Source organism: Cryptomeria japonica, chromosome 7 (genome assembly GCF_030272615.1).
Source record: "Cryptomeria japonica chromosome 7, Sugi_1.0, whole genome shotgun sequence".
NCBI lineage: Eukaryota > Viridiplantae > Streptophyta > Pinopsida > Cupressales > Cupressaceae > Cryptomeria > Cryptomeria japonica.
In genome coordinates, this window is record NC_081411.1 from 399787684 (window position 1) to 399809517 (window position 21834).

Here is a 21834-nt window from a genome sequence, read left to right on the forward strand (position 1 = left end):
CCAGTATCACTTAAGACATAATTTCCTCATTCCAAGTGACGGGAATCACTACAATGATTTTGGAATACATTGACTCACATAATATGCAATTCCAGTTAGCCCTATACCAGACCACTATCTCAACAGGAATACTTTATCCACTAAACTCCATCTTCTTGAGTCAAATGCTTCTGCTACCATTTTGCAATTTCAACTAACCTTTGACACTTGCAGCAGTAATACATCTCACATATGTAGATATGTAGCCAGGGTACTAACTACACACACTGCCATCCATCTTCTCCTTTATACCAGTAGTAACTTGTCCTTACATTTATCCTTTGTAAATTTTGGGGTTGAATAATGTGATCAATATGTAACTCCCCCTAAGGTCTTGTGTCTCCTTTAAGACTTAGGAGACATCACTTGTGCAATGAATGCACGGTGCCTGCCCATGTTCATATTCTCTTGCTTCTTTCTCCATAATTTCTTGATTTCACTCCTTTTCTCATTTTCAGTCTTTGGAGCAGTATTAATTTTCTTTTACTAAATAGTCCTTTCTCTACAAAATTTTGCAGGATGACCAAAATTATTGCAATAGTAACATATTGTGTTCATGCCATCTTTAGGAACCAATAGATTTCTTGATCTTGCAGGAACACTTCTCCTTTTTTGCTATGCAGATCTTTGATTCTCATATGCTTTATAACTTCTTCCATATTGAGCATGACTATTATACCTTGCACCCTTATTGAGGGAGTGCATTTAGAGGCTTCCATATGACTGAAAATTCTTCTTTCTACATTCATGACTTTTATGACCATATCCTTTATATGAAAATCAGTAACCGGAGAAGGAGGGCTTATAACTTACAAACTTATTCTACCGAACATGTGGTGATATTGCACGCTTGTTTTCTCCATTCCTTCTTCCTTTTTCATTGATCCTAGGATTCTTATTTACAGAAGACATATGTCTTGGCCTTCTCCTATTCTCAATTTTGTGTGCAGCAATATCTCTTAGTCTTCTACTAGCAGGAGGTATTCCAAAATGTCTTCTTATGTTCTTATTTTTTATGAAGCCACCTTCATTCAGCTTGGTTTTTCCTTTTGGCTCTGCATTATTCTTCTTTGTTGTAGCAGTAGTGGTCAATTTAATCTTCTTCCTTGGAGCATTTCTAACTAAGAAAGTTTGCTTACTACCATTATCATTTGAAGAGACAAAATTTATGTCTTTTTTATGATTCCTCACTGTAGAACATTTTCCACCCTCACATCCTAATCTGATGGTATCTTTTGAGTACTTTTGTTTACTCAACATTTCATCTAGTGCTTTGGTGCCACCATCATACTTCTTCCACAGTTTGAGTTTATCTTTATTGGCATTGTTGGCATTAGGTTGTCATTGATGTCAACTGGTATGGCATGGTCACTGGTGAGTAAGTAGTGGTGACTGGTATGGGCAAATTAAGACATGGTGATGTCAACCAATATGTGTGTAAGAAGACGGAAAGGTATGTTATCAGTACACATGAAATGCATCATCTACCGGTAAAGCAAGCCCACCGGCAAGGCAAAGAAATCAAGCAAAGAAGAACAAAAGGATGTGAACTGATATACACAGAGAAGTCTAATGCTATCGGTAAAAGGACTTAGTAGATGGACCAGCATGTTTTACAGAAGGTCGTTGAAACATTGTATATATCTATGATAGGAAGCTTATTGTATCTTACTGCTCCTAGACCAAATATAGTGCAGGTGGTGTGTATGGTGGCTAGATTTCAAGCAGCACCTAAGCAGTCACATATGAATGCAGTAAGCAGAATTTATAGGTACCTGCAAGGGACACTCAATTATGGATTATGGTACCCTAAACAAGGGGAATTAATCTTGGAACCATATACTGATGTTGATTTGCCAGGTTCCATTGATGACCAGAAGAGCACAAGTGGTGGTGCATTCTTCCTAGGTGACCGGTTGGTCTCATGGTATAGTAAGAAGCAGGATTTAGTCTCCCTATCAACTGCTGAAGCAGAATACATTATTGTTGCTACATGTTTCTGTCAAGTGCTTTGGATGAAGCAAACCCTCAAGGACATATAGATGGACATCTCTGATCCTATTCCCATCTAGTGTGATAATTCAAGTGCCATCAACATATCAAAGAACTCGATGATGCATTCAAGGACAAAGCATATAGCCATCAAGTATCATTTTCTCGGAGAGAAGGTTGAAGGATAGGAAGTAAGATGGAATATGTCCCTACAAGAGAACAAGTGGTAGACATCTTCACCAAACCATTACTGGTAAGCACTTTTGAGTACTTAAGACTCAAGTTGGGAGTTGTATCACCTTCTTCATGCACTTAAGTTTGTAAGGAGATATATGGTTCAGGGGGAGTTCATAGCAGCATCTATATCTCTTGAACTACATGATAATCATAGGGAAAGTTTAGGGTTGTATGTCTCAGAACTGACTATAAACACTAAGAGAAGATTTGACTAAGGGGGAGATAAGTATGAATCAAAGGGGGAGAATGAAGTACCCTAACTCTTTGTCATTGTGTCAAAGGGGGAGAAATCTACCAGTGTGAAGACTTGCAGTGAGTTGACATCAATGCCAAAGGGGGAGATTGTTGGCATTATTGGCATTAGGTTGTCATTGATGTCAACTGGTATGGCATAGTCACTGGTTCGTAAGTAGTGGTGACCGGAATGGGTGAAGTAAGACATGATGATATCAACCAATATGTGTGTAAGAAGATAGAAAGGTATGTTACCGGTACACATGAAATGCATCATCTATCAGTGAAGTAGGCCCACCGGCAAGGCAAAGCAAGCAAGCAAAGAAGAACAAAAAGATGTGAACTGGTATACATAGAGAAGTCTAATGTTACTTGTAAATAGACTTAGTAGATGGACCAGCATGTTTGATGGAAGGCCAAGTTGTTCCACCAATAGAGCAGATGTCAACAGGTATGAAGGTCCACTAGTGAAGTTAGGTTATACTGGTAAGGTGAGTGGAACCGGTAGTTAGTCTTGGTTGGTGAAGGATGTCTAATCAACATAGCAGACTAGAGATGATGCCAAACTGACATAGCAAGTTGAGCATAGGTGGATGTCAACAAGAATGATAGGTGGAAATCAAGTGGTGAGCACGCAGAGGTCAATGAAGTATTCATAGACGTAGTAGTTTACAAGAAGCTCAACTTTAATGAAGAACCCGCAAATCATGGGAGGATGGTAGAATGTTGTGGCTCAAGGAAGACAAGGTGGCAAGGTGATTGAACTGACCTTGCAAGATGTTTTGATCTTTGTACCCATTTTCCAAAGGAAACAGCCAAGTCATTAATGGTGATTGACAGAGAAAGGCAAAAAAGTATGTCGTAGACATCCAAAAATAGAAAACACACATTGAAAAGTGAGGAGATGGTGGTGCTATTTTGTGTGATGCAGATCATCATTCCAGAAAAGAAAATCTGATCAAATTTGATATAAACTAAGTTGGTGAAGGTTGATCCTAACATGACACCATTTGAATGTTTCTTGTGGTGGGAATCCTAAAAGATAAATATGTCAACTCGAGACTAAAATCAGTTGATGCTAGATGCGAGGTGTGAGAGGAAAGAGAGTCTGAGAAAGAATAAATACTATCTGCCTAAGAGTTATTTCTCAGAGAGTCAAAGTGTGTGTTAGCAGGTCACCGGTGAGAGGGTTTAACTAGTAGAGACAGAGTAACTAGTAAACTGTTACAGTCTTAACAGTCAAGTGTACCGGTAAGGAGTGATTGGTTAGGAAGGCATCCAAGAGTGACACTATGAAGTGTGAGGCTTAGAGAGAGAGAGAAGAAAGGTTGAAAGTAACCAGTGAGGGATCAGAGAAAGTAATCTGATAATTGGTAGTGTGAGAACCAGTGAAGAAAAGTAGGTTGTTAACCAGCAGACATCCGTTGATCAAGTGTTGCAGAACTCATTTGCAACTAGGTGCTTTCATTGTGTTAAAATTGTATTGCATTATATTACACTGAGTTGGTGCTTGGTGCAGGGGTTGGTGCTCCTTGGGTTGGTGCCCTAAATCATTGTAATTTGTTGTTTCATTGTGAGGCTGGATTGGAGCAGTTGCCTCCAGCAGCATTTCTCATCGAGTTTTTTCCCATATTGGGTTTTCCTCATACATCTAGTGTTGTGGGTTATGCATTTGTATGTTTTCCTCTTTTGATATCCACTCTTATCTTACTGGTTTGATTGTTTAGTGTTTAGTTTGATAATCGATATTCCAAGCTTGGTTTAAAAAGAAAAAATTTCAAGAACCACTGAGTCACCCCCCTCTCAGTGGTACATTGTGTTCAACAATCTTGACACTTCTCAAGCTCGACTATGAGATTTTCTATTTCATATTTTAGGTTCTTACACTTATTTTCCTTTGTTTCCACTTCTGATTCCAACTCTGTACACCTGCACTTCTTGGTATCAAAATCTAATTTTGATCCTTTATTTATCCTATTAGCATCATCTACTTGAGCTTTCAGATTGGCAATAGTTTGTTCAGATTCATGAAGACATTTGTTTAATCTATCTTGTTCCTCTATAGTAATATTCTTATACTTTTTGTAATCTTTCCTCACTTTACTAAGTTCATCAAGTGCACTCACTAGTTCTCCTTCAAGATCTACCTCAGCTTCAACTTCTTCTTCATCTTCTTCATAACTGCCAAATACATCTTGCATTTTAGATTGAGTTTCATTATCATTATTTGATGTATAAATCTCACTTTGTGTCTCTTGTTCCATAAATAGATGAGTTTCATCTTCATCTCTGCTACAACAACTAATTGACCTACTTTTATCAACTACACATTCTACTTCTATATAATTCTTCTTGCTTCCACAATCTGATTCAACAGTGCCAGGTTCTTCACCATAAAGTTTCTTCAGTCTATCCAACAAGCTCTTTGCATATTTATACATGTCCACCTTTGAAGATACATCATCATAAATCCCACTAAGAATAGCCTTCATGGCTTTAGCATTGCTATTATAACTACTTTTTTCTTCAGGATCAGTAGGAGGACTAGCAGAAACAGAGTAATCATTAACAACTGACATCCAAACATCAAAACCTAATGAGGACAAATAGACTTCCATTCTACAAGCCCCAGTGAAATATTTTGAACCATCAAACAGAGGAGCTTTAAAGGAGGAGGATTCATTCCTTTCCATTTTGTTCTTAGACCAGATTCTACCCAAGCTAGAGATAGCTTTTGACCAACTGAGAACCTAAGGAATTGATACCAATTGTAGAACATGAGATATCACTGAGGAGGGGGGTGAATCAGTGATTATAACCAATTTCAAATAATGTGTGCAACTGGTAGGATAATGAAAGCACTAAAAACAACCACATACAAGAGCACATCACATAACACCAAATATACAACAAAAAACCCAATGTGGGAAAAACCTCGATGAGAAAAGACGTTGGAGATCTACTGCTCCAATCCAGCCTCACAATGAAATAATAGTTTTATAATGTTTAGGGCACCAACCCAAGGAGCACCAACCCCTAGAAATTTAAGGGCACCTACCCAAAGGAGCACCAACCCCTGCACCAAGCACCCACTCAATGAAATACAATGAGATATAAAATCAATACAATGATAAACACTTGGTTACAAATTAGTTTTGTAACACCTGGAAACTATTCACTCTATCGGTTAAACTCTTATCTATCACACTACTTCTTTTCTACCAGTCTTTTGTTCTTACTTTTTGAATCCTCTATAACTCAGTTTCAAGCTTGTCAGATCTTCTCTAAAACTCACTTTTCTCTCCTTCACTCTCTGTTGCTATCTTACCGGTTCAGACTCTGTCAATTTAACACTGTTATACTTTGTAACAGTTTATAGGTTACCTTAACCCTTTCCGATTAAACCTTCCTTACCAGTTCTTCTCCAACACTCAGTCACTTCAATATTTTTTATCACACTTAGACTGATCAACTCTTGCCTCATAGAGATTCACTTTACCATAAATATCTCATCAAGTATCCTCTATCAAAATCCTTAAGTTTTTGATCTGCATATTTATATATATGCTTTCCTGTCAAAACAAAAACTCAAACTTTGCACACTTAAGAGTTTTCTTCATCGACCTTGATCCATATCAAATCGTATCTCATCTTTCTTGAATCAACAACCTGCAATAGTATATCAAAAATATATGTTCTATTTTATTCTTCCTATGAACTTTTACTATATTTAGCAAACTAGGCTCTGTTCATCAGTCTTGATTTTGTCGATCACAATAAATGATCTCACAGTTTCTTTCTCCAGATAAACAAGATGATCAAATATCTTGCTTCGATCATGATGTCAAATAATTAAATCTCTTCCCTTTGACCTGCTTTGAGCTGCAATCCTTTGCAATTGATTCGTGATTTTTGCAGTCGACATTTAATACGGACTTAGTCAGCAACTACCTCGTCGATGCACCATTCACCTACCACTGCATGTTCGCCACCTAGAGTCCACATGACATATTTGTCAGCATTCAGCTCACTTGATTGTGTCAGTTCAAACTTGATCACCGATCGAACATGCTACTGGTATACACTAACCAATTAACCTTCATATCATGCACTTCACTATTCTGCTAGTTATTTCATGTTATATTAGGTTGCACTTACCGGGTTTGTTTTCTTACCGGTTGATAGACTTACCAGTTGACATCAACATTCCGACAATCTCCAATGTCGGTAACAATATCTTGCATACTGGTTGACATATTTACCGGTTGACATCAATGACAATACAATGTCAATAGTAAAACAAGGTATTTTGATAATGTGTTGATCTGGAATCATCTCTGGTGTTTGGTGGGACCTTTAGGAAGCGTGTGGTTACAATATTTTATTCTGGTGCGATGGTGTGTTAAATATTAGAGCCGACTTCATCTACATGTTACATCTATTAAGGCCTACTTGAAGTAGGTTATTTTTGTGGTGAGACCGGATTTATAAGATCATTGTAGCAGTTGATTTTAGTAATGTTATGATGTTCTATGTGTGTAAATGATTAGATTTGGTGTGATTGAGCGCAGTTTCACGTGGCATTTTGGTTTTAAATCAAGCAGTAACTGACTGAGACTGGAACAGGGTAATCAATAGAGCAGAGACAGTCAATGATACAGAGCCTAACCGGAACTCAATTTTACATAGTTGGACGCTATTTATGAGTTCATTCCATTGTGCATTCTTATTGTAATCAAATTGTAAGGTAGTGAGCCTTCCCTGAAGGTTTTAGCCTTCCAGGCACATATAATTGAGCAGTGAGGTCTAGGCAGTGAGCCTAAATGTCAGTGCATTCCCCATCTATGTAATATTTATGTACTCCTGGTCATAGTATATGAATATTGTGTGTTCCAGCCCCACCGTGGTTTTTCCATTTCTAGAATTCCACCTAAAAAATTTGGTGTTGTGGATTTGTGCTTTTATTAGTGCAAGTTTATGTTCGTATTTGTTATTCATTTTTAACCAGTGGATAATGAAGAAGTTTGCAGTATTAATTTCTAGTAGATCACTGATTCAGGCCCCCCTCTCAGTGATTCCTGAGTCCAACACCTTCTCCCTAAGAAAGTGATATTTTATTGCCATGTGCTTTATCCTTGAGTGCATGACAGGGTTCTTGGAAATGTTAATGGCACTTGAGTTGTCACACATAATAGAAAAATGATCTGAAAATGATACCTGAATATCCTTTAAGGTTTGTTTCATCCACAAAACCTGTGAGCAACAAGTGGCAACAACAATATACTCAGCTTTGATCATTGATAGTGAAATGGACTCTTGCTTCTTGTTGTGCCATGACACCAATATATCTCCAAGGAAGAAAGCTCCACCATTGGTTCTCTTCCTATCATCTACACATCCTGCCCAATTAGAATTAGTATAGGATTGCAAAGTGAAATCTCCTTTCTTTGGATACCATACGCCATAAGTAAGTGTTCCTTGCAGATACTTGAATATTCTCCTAATTGCATTGACATGTGATTTCTTAGGAGTTGCTTGAAATATTTCAACCATACACACATCTTGAACTATATCAGGCCTTAATGTGTTAAGATACAATAGGCTTCCAATCATGGATCTATACAAGGTCTTATCCACACTAGGTGACTCATCATCTTTGCTTAATTTGCATCCTAGCACCATGGGAGTACTAACTGGTTTGTTGTCTTCCATCTGAAATTTCTTCAACATGTCTTTAGCATAGTTGGTTTGAGAAATGAATATGCCCTTATTATGTTGTGATATTTGCAAACCAAGAAAATATGATTACTCTCCAAGCATGTATATTTCAAACTCTGACTGCATCTGATCAACAAATTCTTTGCATAGAACATCTTTGTTACCTCCAAATATGATGTCATCTATATATACCACTACTATGATCATGTGGTCTCCATCTACCTTGATATATAAATTGTTGTCAACGTTTCCTTTTCTGAAACCTTGCTGATGGAGATACTTATCCAACCTAGAATACCATGCTCTAGGTGCCTAGTTTAGACCATATAATTCTTTCTTCAATCTACAAACAAAGTTGTCATCTTCATGCAGCTGAAATCCTTCATGTTGCTCTATGTACACCTCTTCTTCTAGATTGACATTTAAGATTGCAGATTTGACGTCCATTTGATATACTTTGTATCCTTTATATGTTGAGAATTCTAAGATCATTATAGCTTCAAGTCTTGCAACTGGTGTAAACTTTTCTTCAAAATCTATGCCTTTTACCTCAACATATCCCTTGCATACTAGCCTTTCCTTGTTCCTTATTACCTTGCCTTCTTCATTCATCTTGTTTCAATAGAACCATTTAGTCCCAATGACATTTTTGTTAGTGGGTCTAGGAACCACTTCCCATGTTTTGTTCTTTTCAATTTGTTGCAACTCTTCTTCCATAGCCTTTATCTACTTCTCACTCTTGTTGGCCTCATCATATGTTCTGGGTTCCATCTCACTCATAAGGCAGAAATTTACTTGCTTAGTGTTCCTAGCTTTCCTTCTAGTTTGAACACCATCATTTTTATTTCCAACAATTTGATCATCAGGGTGATTCTTTTGCACATATATGTTTGGGTATTTGATATGTGTTTCTTCTTCACGTTCACTCTCAGATTGATCTTCATCTTCAACATATGGTTCTTCAGACTGATAAATTGGGTTTTGTCTTCCTTTATGTATATCTTCATCTACTTTCATATGTACACTCTCAATTACCTTCTTTAGTCTTTTGTTGAAACACTTGTAGGCCTTTCTATGAGTAGAGTACCCCAAAAAGATACCTTCATCACTTCTTGAATCAAAACTTCTTAATCTATCTTCATCTCTTTTGATGAAGCACTTGCTACCAAACACCTTGAAATAATTGACTAATGGTTTCCTATCATACCATAACTCATAGGGTTTCATTTTGTTGTTCACTCTCAGTTGAACTCTATTTAATGTGTATACAATAGTATGGACTACCTCTATCTTGTATACATCAAGCAGATTAGCTTCATACAACATTGTCCTTGCCATCTCCTTGATTGTTTTATTCTTCCTTTCCACAACACCATTTTGTTGTGGTGTCCTAGGGGATGAATATTGTCTTTTGATTCCATGTCACTCACAGTAGTCTTCAAATTCATTTGATGTAAACTCACTTCCACAATCTGATCTTAAACATTTTAGTTTATATCCACTTTCCTTCTCAACCATATTCCTAAATATTTTGAATCTTCTATAGGCTTCAGACTTTTCTTGCAAGAAGGTGACCCATGTCATCCTTGAAAAAACATCTATGAGGAGTATGAAGTATATTTCTCCATTTAGGGCTCTTGTTCTTGTAGGCCCACACAAGTCAGCATGCACAAGCTCTAATGGCCTTGTAGATGAGTATTCTTTAGTCTTGAGGCTTACTTTGGTTAGCTTTCCTGTTTAACACTCATCACAAAAGGTGCTTGTTGGTTTGATAATCTGAGGTATGTTCCTAACATACCCTCTCTTGCTTACTTTAACAAGATTATCAAAATTGATGTGACTTAGTCTTCTATGCCATAGCCAACTCTCATCAACTTGTCCCATCATACATTAAGACTCAAAGCATTCCTTAAGATTATATACATTGTCATCTGTCCTTTTTCCTTCAGCAACAAGCTGTCCATTTCTTTCTTTTCTGATTTTACATCCTTTTGAATCAAATGTAAACTTATATCCTTTGTCACACATTTGACTCACATTGAGAAGATTGTGCTTCAGACCTTCCACATAGTATACATCATGTTCTTTCAGTTTACCATCAATATTGAGAGTACCTTTGCCTTTTATTTTGATCGATGAATTGTCTCCAAATGTCATTGAACCACCATTCCAATCTTCTAATTTGATGAAATTCTTCTTATCACCAGTCATGTCATTGGAGAAACCACTATTTACTACCCACAAATGTTTCCTTTCAGCATGTAACACAGTTTGAACAAAAAAACTTGACTCGGCCTTATCTTTATCCTCTTCTACCAAAAACTTGTTTGGTTTCTTTCTTCTTTTCTATTGTCTCATTCGGTTCTGGTTTTGCATTAGGTTCAAATGTTGACACTATCTTCTTTTGCTTAGTTGTCCTAAGCTTACAGTGTTTTGCAATGTGGCCCAAGTTTTGACAATGATAGCATTTAACATTTACATTGAATGATCCATTTGAAAATCTATTGTAGGACTGAGAAACATTTCTCCTACATTTATAACTTCTATGACCATACCCATTAAAATGATAACAAATAACATTCATATCCCTCAGAGCAGCAAATTGATTTCTACTTTCAAAACTACAAGGAGACCTATGCATAAGCTTACAATTAGTAATTATATGACCATAAGTATTACATTTATAATAGTAGCCATGGAACTGAGGTACATACCAGTCATTAGTGAAGTTATCTCTCATTGGTCTCCATGGAGCAGCATAACTCGGTCTTCTTGAGTTCATCATTTGTGTATCCTTGACCTTTGTGAAGCCTCCATTATCGATATTGGCATTTCTTTTAAGGTCGGCATGATGGTTCATTGACTTATTTTTTGTAGTAGTAGCATATGTCTTCTTTTCATTGCGCTTGTTGATAGTGAATGTTTGTTTGACTTCACTTTCACTTGAAGAGGTGAAGAGTACCTCCTTGTCTGATGAATCTTTACTGTTAGAACATTGTCCATTTTCAAATCCAACACCATTTATGTACTTGTTGTGCTTTTTCTTACTTAACATTTTTTCTAATGCTTTAGTGTTGTTTCCATATTTAATTCTCATATTGATTCATCTTTGCACTTTTCAAGTTCCTTTTTGAGATTCACAATTTCTTCCTCCATCTTTTGATATTTTTTCTCTTTGTTTTCTAAATCTAATTTACTCACTTCATACATTCTTCTAGCTTCATCCAACTGAGTGGTTAAAGAAACAAGATTCCTATTCTATTCTTCAATATTCATTTTTAGTAAGTCATGCTCCCTTATGATAGACTTCTTGTATTTATTGAACTCTTTTCTTACTTTTTTGAGTTCTTCAAGAGCACAAACCAATTCTCCTTGAAGGTCAACCACAACATCTGCATCTTCTTCCTCACTGTCATCTATATTTTCAAATTGATCACCACTATGTTTCTCATTAAGGATCTCTTGAGCCATAAAGACACTAGTTTTTTTTTCATCTTCACTGTATGATGAACTTATAAGGCACTGAGAGGGGGGGTGAATTAGTTATAGTAAAAATAAATTCAAATCTGAATATCAATTTCACCAACTTAAAACTCAATAGACATATAAGAAATAAAACCAAGTATGCAATCACCACACAAAGCATAAACCACATGACACAATTTTATACGTGGAAAACCCAAATGGGAAAAATCACAGTGGGAGTTAGCACCCACAAGATCCACTATCTACAGGATAGAGATATGATCGGTTAAGGTCTACAACACATGATTAGGGGCACACCCTATTCGAAGTGTCTAAGCTCGGTTAAGAGATATATAATAAGGCCTGCGAGGACCAGCCCTGTTAGGAGCTACCCAAGTTACTGGGATTTGCAAACACAAGTTAATGTGTCACCTGGTTAGAGGATTTAATGATCAGAACTATTAGGATCTGAATGCACCCTATTAGGAGTGACCTTTTAATAGGATTTTCTCATTGCAACTGTTGGGGAGACAACAAGTACAAATGATCTCAGTAAAACACCTTCTTTGTCTGATAAGATCCGCTTCAGAACATTACAAAATAACAAAGACTTCCTCTCTCAATTCCTCTTATCTATGCACTATCAGAAATACAAAATTCGCTCATTCCATATCACACTATCAAGCTCATATATATGTATATCCTTTCATACCTCATCACACAATTAAAATAATCATAAGGTCGGCTAAAACCCTGTTACAATTCCTAGGTTCAATTCATCTAGACAATCTTGCATTGTACGCTTTAGTTATGTCGGCCACTGACATAACAAATCCAATTCTGTGTCATTTTACCGATCGGAGTGATTTTCATCACTATCAGTTAAGTCTCCATCCACTATTTTTTTTTGTCAAACAAATCTCATTCACCTGATCGATTCGGCATGTATGGTCATGAACATATCTTCATCTAATAGTCTTCAATGCTGCTGCAAACCACATCATCTCAATCTTCATGATTTTCATGTACCGGTTGTCAGAATGTAACACTGTCTGCCATTTACAGGTTGAAGTCCTAATTACCAGTTCTGATGAAACTCTTTGCTTTACCGGTTAAGTCTAGCCAGTTGAGCTATAGGACTTAGATGACTTAAAGAAACATAGTTGCCATCAATGACAACATACAAAATAGTCATCATACATAAATTTGATCTCTATGCACAACAGACATATACTGGTTACAGCAAGTAAACACACATTACCGGTTTAGTTCAAATGATCAAATGCCAACAATCTCCCCCTTTGGCATTGATGGAAACACTTAGGAAAATTTTGTCAACCAAGCGTGCAAAACAAAAATTACACAAGTTACACTCCCCCTTAGCAATTGCATGCCATTACAAAAAATAAATCATTAATCCCCCTTAATAGTACATACAAAATTTTGGTTGGACTCTTTTAACTATCACTAGTACATTCGAGGCTAATTTCTGACGACTGGTTGTCAAAATTGTGACTAATTTTCATCGGAGTGCTGACAAAAGTAGCCATCAAAAACTCATCGTCGGACTTGTCGATGATGCCTCTGACCGTTGGAAATACAACAATCCCATAGACTCTGTCGACGGTGGTCATGATCACTCTTCCGGTCAAAAAAGTCATCGGACATACAGCATCCCTGTCGGATGTTTGTGTAGAATTTGTCTGAAAGTCGATGAAAGTTTGGAACTTTGCACTAGTGGTGATGTTGTTTGTCTGACTGTTGTGTCATCAGTCCATTAATATGCATCAATGATCATCTAACTAGGAAGTGTCGATGCACGTACAGCATCCTCATCGGATATTTGTGTAGTTTGAGTCAGAAGTGCAACGACTTCAGAAACTTTGCACCGATGAGAACGTTGTTGGTCTGACAATTTCATTGTCGGTGGAAAGCTTGGTATTCATCGTAATTCCAACAAACATTAATTTCTTTCAAAAATAATATTATTATCCAGTCATTGATATGTATAGCGAATGATATTTTATCCCCACCAACTACCAATAGGGGGCATAGGTTTGAAGCTAATATGAGGCATACTGGTTTCAAGCTAATATGAGGCGCACTGGTCTCAAGCTAATATGATCAGGCACACCATGGTTGAGATGGTCCAACTCCTAAGAGGACTATATGAACCACTGAGTACTGGTAAACCTATTAAAAATGGTGCTGATAGGGAATTAGCTAACCCAAACATAAGAGCCTTTAAAGCCAATCAGAGAGATGAAATGACTTTATCTACCTTATCTAAGTTAGTTGTTCTTGGGAGCTACCAAAACTTATCTACTATATATATATATATACATGAAATGAATTTATCTACTATATATGCACATATTTCTTATAAGTATATCCCAAATTGATAATCTCATATAAAGTGTCATCCTATGTCAATACATGACATATACCTATTGAATGACATGTATATATCTCATACTAAGTAGTCACTCATTATTATAGATTCAACATATATTCAAAGATGATAATCATGCATTCCTGACTACATGAATATCCTCTTTAATAAAATAAATCACATGTACAAGGTTATTGGGTTGATCGAGTTCAATAGCAAAGTACAATAGGTAAAGATAGTGTATATATATCTCATACTAAGTAGTCGGTCGTTATTATATATTCAACATATATTCAAAGACAATAATCATGCATTCTGGACTACATGAATATCCTCTTTAATAAAATAAATCACATGTACAAGGTTATTGGGTTGATCAAGTCCAATAGCAAAGTACAATAGGCAAAGATAGTACTCAAAATAATGTTACTAGCATCTTAAAAGAAAACATAAATGCATTATGACCACCCACAAAACATGATATAAAATATTTCCAACCTTTCTTTTGTTTAAGTCCACCCGACCACGTGGAACCCTTAGGTCCACCCCATCGTGCTTGTGGAGATAGTTCCAAATAGTCAATCAAAGTATACAAGGGGGGTGATAGGCTCACACATGCCATACATGATGCATACATGACACAAGTAATGGAACAATACAGTGCAACATCAATAGAGAAGGATGATACCAAGTCATGAGTCCACATAGGGTCACTACTTTAAAACTACACAAGGCATTAGATTCTCGAGTGTAGTGGAGGAAGTGTCATCGTATATCTCTTCGCACAAGTCCCAACGCTCCATGTGTGGGCTTTCCTTTCATTATATGTGCTCATGGGGATGCACCATATGGAACCAAGCATTCTCTCATATGGACAAGAACAACAATCACATAATCCCTATGCTACATGAGCGGGTATGTCTCTTTGCAAAAGTCCCAATGCTCCATGTGCAGGCATGCCTTTCATCGTATGTGCTACATGGGTACGGACTATATGGAACCAAGCATTCTCTCATGTGAATAAGAATAATGATCACATAATCCTTTTGTGAGTGGGCATACCTCTTCGCACAAGTCCCAATGCTCCATGTGCAAGTATGCCTTCCCAAAACACCCTTGGTGTTGTGATAGCCCTCAAGGCGTGCTCAAGGAACCAATTTTCTTGTTATTTGTTTTAACCCAAGTCTATTGTTATGTTATCACTTGATTACAAAGCTCCCCAAACATGAATGCCAAGCATACCAAGTACATTGATGGACGAGGGACGAGAGTGGGAGCCACTCCCTAGTCTCACTCTAGGTCTAAGCTCATGCCATATCTAAATGAAAGACAACTCAAATACATCATCGGCAGAAAGCTGCAAAATGTCATTTTCATACATAAGCAAGACATACTCAATTAGGCACAATCACCAAGAGAACGGTAAAAAGTGTGTTTGAGATCATTGTCCTAATTGTGGTGTGGTCACCAAGAGATCACCATATATTTTTCAGAACGTTACAGTCTATTTTCCATCTTTTTTTTGTTGTGAAATTATTTTTGTTGGTATTATAAACCTATTGGTAATGAGAGAACAATGAATCCATGAACTTTTGTCTTTGGTCTGATTGAATTTCATTTTGATTTGAGCAAGTTATCATAGTTTTTCTTACAACTGTCATAAACCCTTGTTAGGGTATCCACTCATAAAAATAAATGTATTTATCATATCCCCACTAGTGAAAAGTCACCCCAATGGGTGGGAAAATGTATATTGGTATTATCTTTCATTTTTTCATGCTTTGTAGGTCTCCAAGATTCATTGGCACGTGCAAATGGTGACTGTTGGTATGATATTGGTAATGTATCAGACCTAGTGCAGCATCGAGAGCAGATTTGAAGTTGTAAGTGCAAGATAGACCCCCTTGGTGTTTGGAGGAAGATAGTGAGCGGTATAGAGGGTTAGTGCAGACCCTTTACAAGCTATTGTGGCCCTTGGATAGGGAAAATCATCAAGAACTTTATGATTGTCCCTAGATAGTGTGTGGTTGTCCTAGTGAACAAATGAAGACTAAGATTTGGGAAGTATGATGAAATGAATAATCTTATTATGTGGTGGACATCTGAGATAGGGTTGTAGTGATCCTTGGCAACTTTTAAAGGGGTTTGGAGGCCTTAATAAGTGGAAACAAATCATATATTGTTGATTGTCCTAAGTGACTTGGTTGTCATAGTCATTGTTGTTAGTCATCTATATGTTGCAAATGGGGTTCACATAAAAGTCTTTTATTATTCAGAGACCAGTATAAAGGGTGTGTCAACCTTGTGAAATTTTCTCCTAACAAAGCCTAAGGATTTTAGGGATTTAGGAAATATTTTGTGGTTTCTTTTGTCCATCAAATGGGCAGTATGGTTTGCTAAGGATTGATTTGTGTCAAGTAAGAGCAAGTGAGAACTTTGGGATTACAAAGTTGATTTTGTGGCATTGTCTCATGTTCTCAAAACAATGAAATCAAAATGTCCAATGTGATATCCAAGGTCCAAGGGATTTCCAAACCTATGTGCTAGGGCTCAAACTTGTAGCGTTTTAGGATGGAGACTAGTACCTATGCCCTAGTGAGTTGTTGTGTATGTTGAGTTTGCCATTGTGAGTTACCCCCTACCTATGCATCATGCTATCATGGTTATGCTACTTTGAAGAGCAACCCACATTTCAAGCATTCAAGAAAACATCAAGAAACAATTGAGAAATCTACGGTCTTTTCTATGGTATTAATTTTTATCATTTGATTTTATGCATAGGTCTTAGGCTTTATTGGATGAGTGTGAATGTGAATTTGGATCTTGCATTGCATTTTTTCCACTTTATTTAGATTCACATCTTCATCCTTCACAAGTATGATTAATTGTACCTAGCTTTGAAATCAGTTTTCAATGGTTGAATTTTAACAATAACAACCATGAGCTTATCTGTCCTTAACAACAACTTTGTCCCCCTTTTACATGAACTTAGGGACCCTCATTGTTCCTTTATGGGTATGTCATATAAATGAAATAAAACCCTTTCTAAACTTTGAAATACACTAATACCCAAAAATTATACCCCAAACATGTTCAATATCTTCATAACCTTATTAGAGGTTTCATGATTTGTAAGTCTCCAAGATTCATTGGCACGTGCAAATGGTGATTGTTGGTATGATATTGGCCATGTATCAGACCTGGTGCAAGATCGAGGGAAGATTTGAAGTTGTAAGTGCAAGATAGACCCCCTTGGTGTTTGGAGGAAGGTAGTGAGGGGTTTGAGGGTTAGTGCAGACCCTTTACAAGCTATTGTGGCCCTTGGGTAGGGTAAATCATCAAGAGCTTTATGACTGTCCCTGGATAGTGTGTGGTTGTCCTAGTGAACAAATGAAGACTGAGTTTTTGGGAGTATGATGAATCAAATAATCTTATTATGTGGTGGACATATGAGATAGGGTTGTAGTGATCCTTGACAACTTTTAAAGGGGTTTGGAGGCCCTAATAAGTGGAAACAAATCATATCCTATCAATTGTCATAAGTGACTTGGTTGTCACAGTCATTGTTGTCAATCATCTGTCAATTCTCCCAACACTATTATACAAACTTCATGCACTGCCATACATTCTCAAAATAATGTTACACAACCTTCACTAGAATTTTTCACTTGAGAAGGTCTCTCACCAATGAATTTAGAGACTCTTGAACTATTAAGGTTTAACAATTTTTTGATAGTTTTTGAATGAAAATCCTACAATCCTTTGTGTAGAAACAACAGCATTTTGTATGTCCATGCATCAATGAGAGAGGTTTAGGATTTTTCATTTAGCAACATGACTGATAGAGATACCAAGAATGAAATTGCAAGGAAGATCTAATATTTATGAATGAAATTGCAAATCAATCTAAGTTACATGTTTGATATCTTACTTATATCATGGCAACATAAAATGTATATATGCACTCAACATACCTCTTTGCTTGTTTATTTGAGAATATTGCTAGGAATTAATAGGTGAATGATACATTGATCTACACATGAATCACTTGTACTTTCCCGATACTTTCATCTCTTGGTCAAGGCCGCATACCCCCTTACACTTGAATATTCTTTCCACCCTCATGATTACTTGAAGTCCATTCTCAAATCACACTAAATGACAATAGTTAGTACAAAATAGTGACCATAGCCAAGGAAGCCCAAATTTACTCATACTCAACATAATAAGAAAGAACTAAATCATCTGGACCATTATTCATAACATAACCTCTTTTCACATCATGGAAGGCCAAAATTACAAGGATCACACTTCTTTGAAGGAGTCATTGTTCAGAGCACCAATTGCAATTATATTTGTTTAAAGGAATAACAGTGGTCCTCTTTACCTGGGTGGGGAACATCACATTCCTGATGTTGTGTACCCAGATCATGCTCCACTTGGTCACCATCGACTACATGCTCTAAAATATTAATAAAAAAGGTTACATTAATTACTACTCTAATTACAAATTAAGATGTTTAACTGTATTAATAAATAAATTTGAATAGAAAATGAATACCTCCACTACTGGGATGCACATCTAGACCTTCATGTGCAGGTGGTGTTTCACGATTAGCAGGCTGCATTCCAATATCATGCACATTGTTATCATTGCTTGCTTATTTAAAACAAATATAGTCACTTTATGTTGGAACTCAACATCAATTAGATTATTGGTAAAGTATTTAATTTGAAACAATTTCCATTTACAATATTTACCTATGTGATGGATGCACTCGAATATTGTGTATGCCCACTCAATTCTCATAGTCGATCAGCCATAGTTGAATAGCCTTGCTGGTAGGAAATTATCTTGTCATCTTCTATGGGCGCTCTATTGAATTCAGAGCACTGCATTTTTTCTTGGTACCATGAATTTTGCTTGCATTGTTTGATATAAAAAAAATCATTTGCAATTTATTAATATTTTGATGCAATATTTCATTTACATGAGATACTTACAATTCATGTAGCAAGTTTCATATAACCACCAGAGCCGAGTTTGTGTTGCCCATGCTTTTCTTGTCTTGCCTTGGTTGTCTTTGATGTGTCACTCAGTCTATAAAAAGTTTGAAATATGTTAGATTATATAAATATAAAGAGTAATTAATTAGTACATAATTGCATTCTTAATAGTATCTTGTACCTTCTTCTGGCGTCTGGTGGTGTATTTCCTTTTTCCTTTCAATTCTCTCCTTGGCATCCAAAATTAGGTCCTTCCACTCCCTCTTTGGAATCATGGGGGGACGCTCATACTTTAGGTTCCTCTCTAAATGGGTCATGTATTAGTCCCTCACATACTTTAGATATGTGTCAGCTTTTTCAAGGACCTTGGTTTTGTCAAAGGTGTCATTTCCAAACCACTCAACCATTTGGTTTGTCAATTCATCTTTTAACCTTTTTTCTTCATCATTCCACCTTTTAAAAGAAAAACAAACCTGTTAGATTCAAAAATGAATTGAAGCTACATTTATTACAGTTCAAGAAATGGATCAAACGAAAAATATTCTAGTAATGATATGAAATCAAAATAGTGGATTAGGGTTAGTTCACATATGATGTACCACCTTTTACATATGGTGGACCCAAATATCTGCAATGCCATGTCACTAAGATGTTTATAAAAAATATAATTGCCTGCAAAAAATTCATGGGATCATTAGTCCAAAATGAGTGATCATAAAGTAAATTACAATTAGAGTATATATAATAATAATTTTAAAGTACCTGGAACCTTTTGTATCTTTAAGGGAATCATTTCTTTGTCGCTCACCACTAATGTGGCCTGCAACGTTCCCATACTAGCAATACGAGAAGATCCAGAAAATGATGGTATGTTATCAGCAATAGTCACCTCTAGCACATCCTCATGTGCATCTCCTCCTGCAAAAAATGAATCCACTATGAAATGCCCCCAAGAAAGAACGCTTGAAGGGAAATAAACACATAACAGAAGATAGAGCAAAAGAGGGATCTACCAACAGTGGGTGGGCCAATATGACGTGTAGTAGAGGATGTTTGCATGCTACGTGTTGCTGACATTGCAGTCGGCAATACAGGTGAGGCTAACCTCTAATGAGGCAGCGGCGGCATTTGCACAAGAACATTGACAGCACCTAAAGAATAATATATTAAATATATCAAACATTAAATATATGAAAAGTGCAAGAATTGTAAACAAGGATGAACCTTTATTTTGAAGATTGACAGTATCAAGTATAATGTGTTTTGGGTACTTAGAGTGATAAGCCAAGCAAGCGATAATACAAGAAAATCGTCATCACCTGAAGAACCTGCAACACCCTGATCATGACAACGACTTTCATGAGGGTGGATAAATTGTTGTAAAAACAATACGTACATATTTTAGTTAATGACATAAAAGAGAATAAAATATAAACCATTATTGAACTTTTGTTATAATTAAATATTTCATCACTGCTTACTTTCAAGAATACTTCCACCCTCTCTCATATCTCATCAATCATAGGATGCAGGTCTGCCAAAGCAACAATCTCTTTAGTAATTTTTCTAAGAGGCTTTTTTATGAATTCCATAGGGTGTGCGGAATTTTTCAGGGTCATCATCACTTAACCCTATTGATTCCACATCCCTAGAGAGGTGCTCAAGTACTGCAGCTCCCTTTCCCTTTCCCCGAACATCCGTTTGTGTCAAGAATATCGGTAACAATTACAAAATTAGTCTAAATCACTAAAAAAAGAATATAATAATGTAATAGTTTGCTTCTATCTAATTTGTACAATTACAATCAGGTTTACTTGCTCGATAGAAGTGTCGCAACCTACATCCCTATCTATGATATGAGATGGATCCATGTCACCCTGTGACAAAGAAAAAATATAAAAAACGTTAGTGAAATTAAACCAATAGACTTAACAAAAAAACTTCATAATAAAATGGTATATTGGATTCATTAATTGGAGGTTGGTTAATTTAAATGGTATATAGTACGTACCACCCCCATGATATTAACTTTGTCTGTATCTATATGATTCAAACTGTAATCGATTAGAAGCTCTTCGCCTGCACTTATTGATTTTATTGCACATACAAATACATTATTTCCCTCGCACGCCTCAAATATGCAATTGGGTTGTTTATTAGTTAATCCAGGTCATGTACTATTTATAAAACCTGCAATATTCCCTATTTCTTTTGGCCAACTATCAATGTATACAGCCACTCGTTTACTTTGATCATTATCTTTCTATTGTATATAATTTGTTGACAGTGCATACCTATGCATACCTTTTTTATATTTAACAATTTGCATCCAATTATTGTAATTGAAACAAGGTCCAACAAACTCCATCAATTCAGCAACTTTGTTGTAACAGACCTTTATGTCGTCCATGGAAAATAAGCCTAAACCATGTAACGACAAAGGTGCTATGCAATATATCCTATCGTTAACACAAAAATCGGTGTTTATTGGAGGAAGTTTCTTGGGCACCCATTGTTTCTGTAGATGTTTTTACCTCAGTGGCACCTCAATGTCGCCTTTGATCTCATCGTCATAAGAACATGACCCCCTTGAGAAAGGAAAAATTCCATGCGTTTATTGAATTTTTTTCTAATCTTTTGACCTCTTGTTGATCTCCCTATTGTAGACCTACTACATGTGTCACTTTCATTTTCTATTCCTGCATTTTCCTCACTCAACGAAGACAGATTTGACAAATATCTATTTGGGG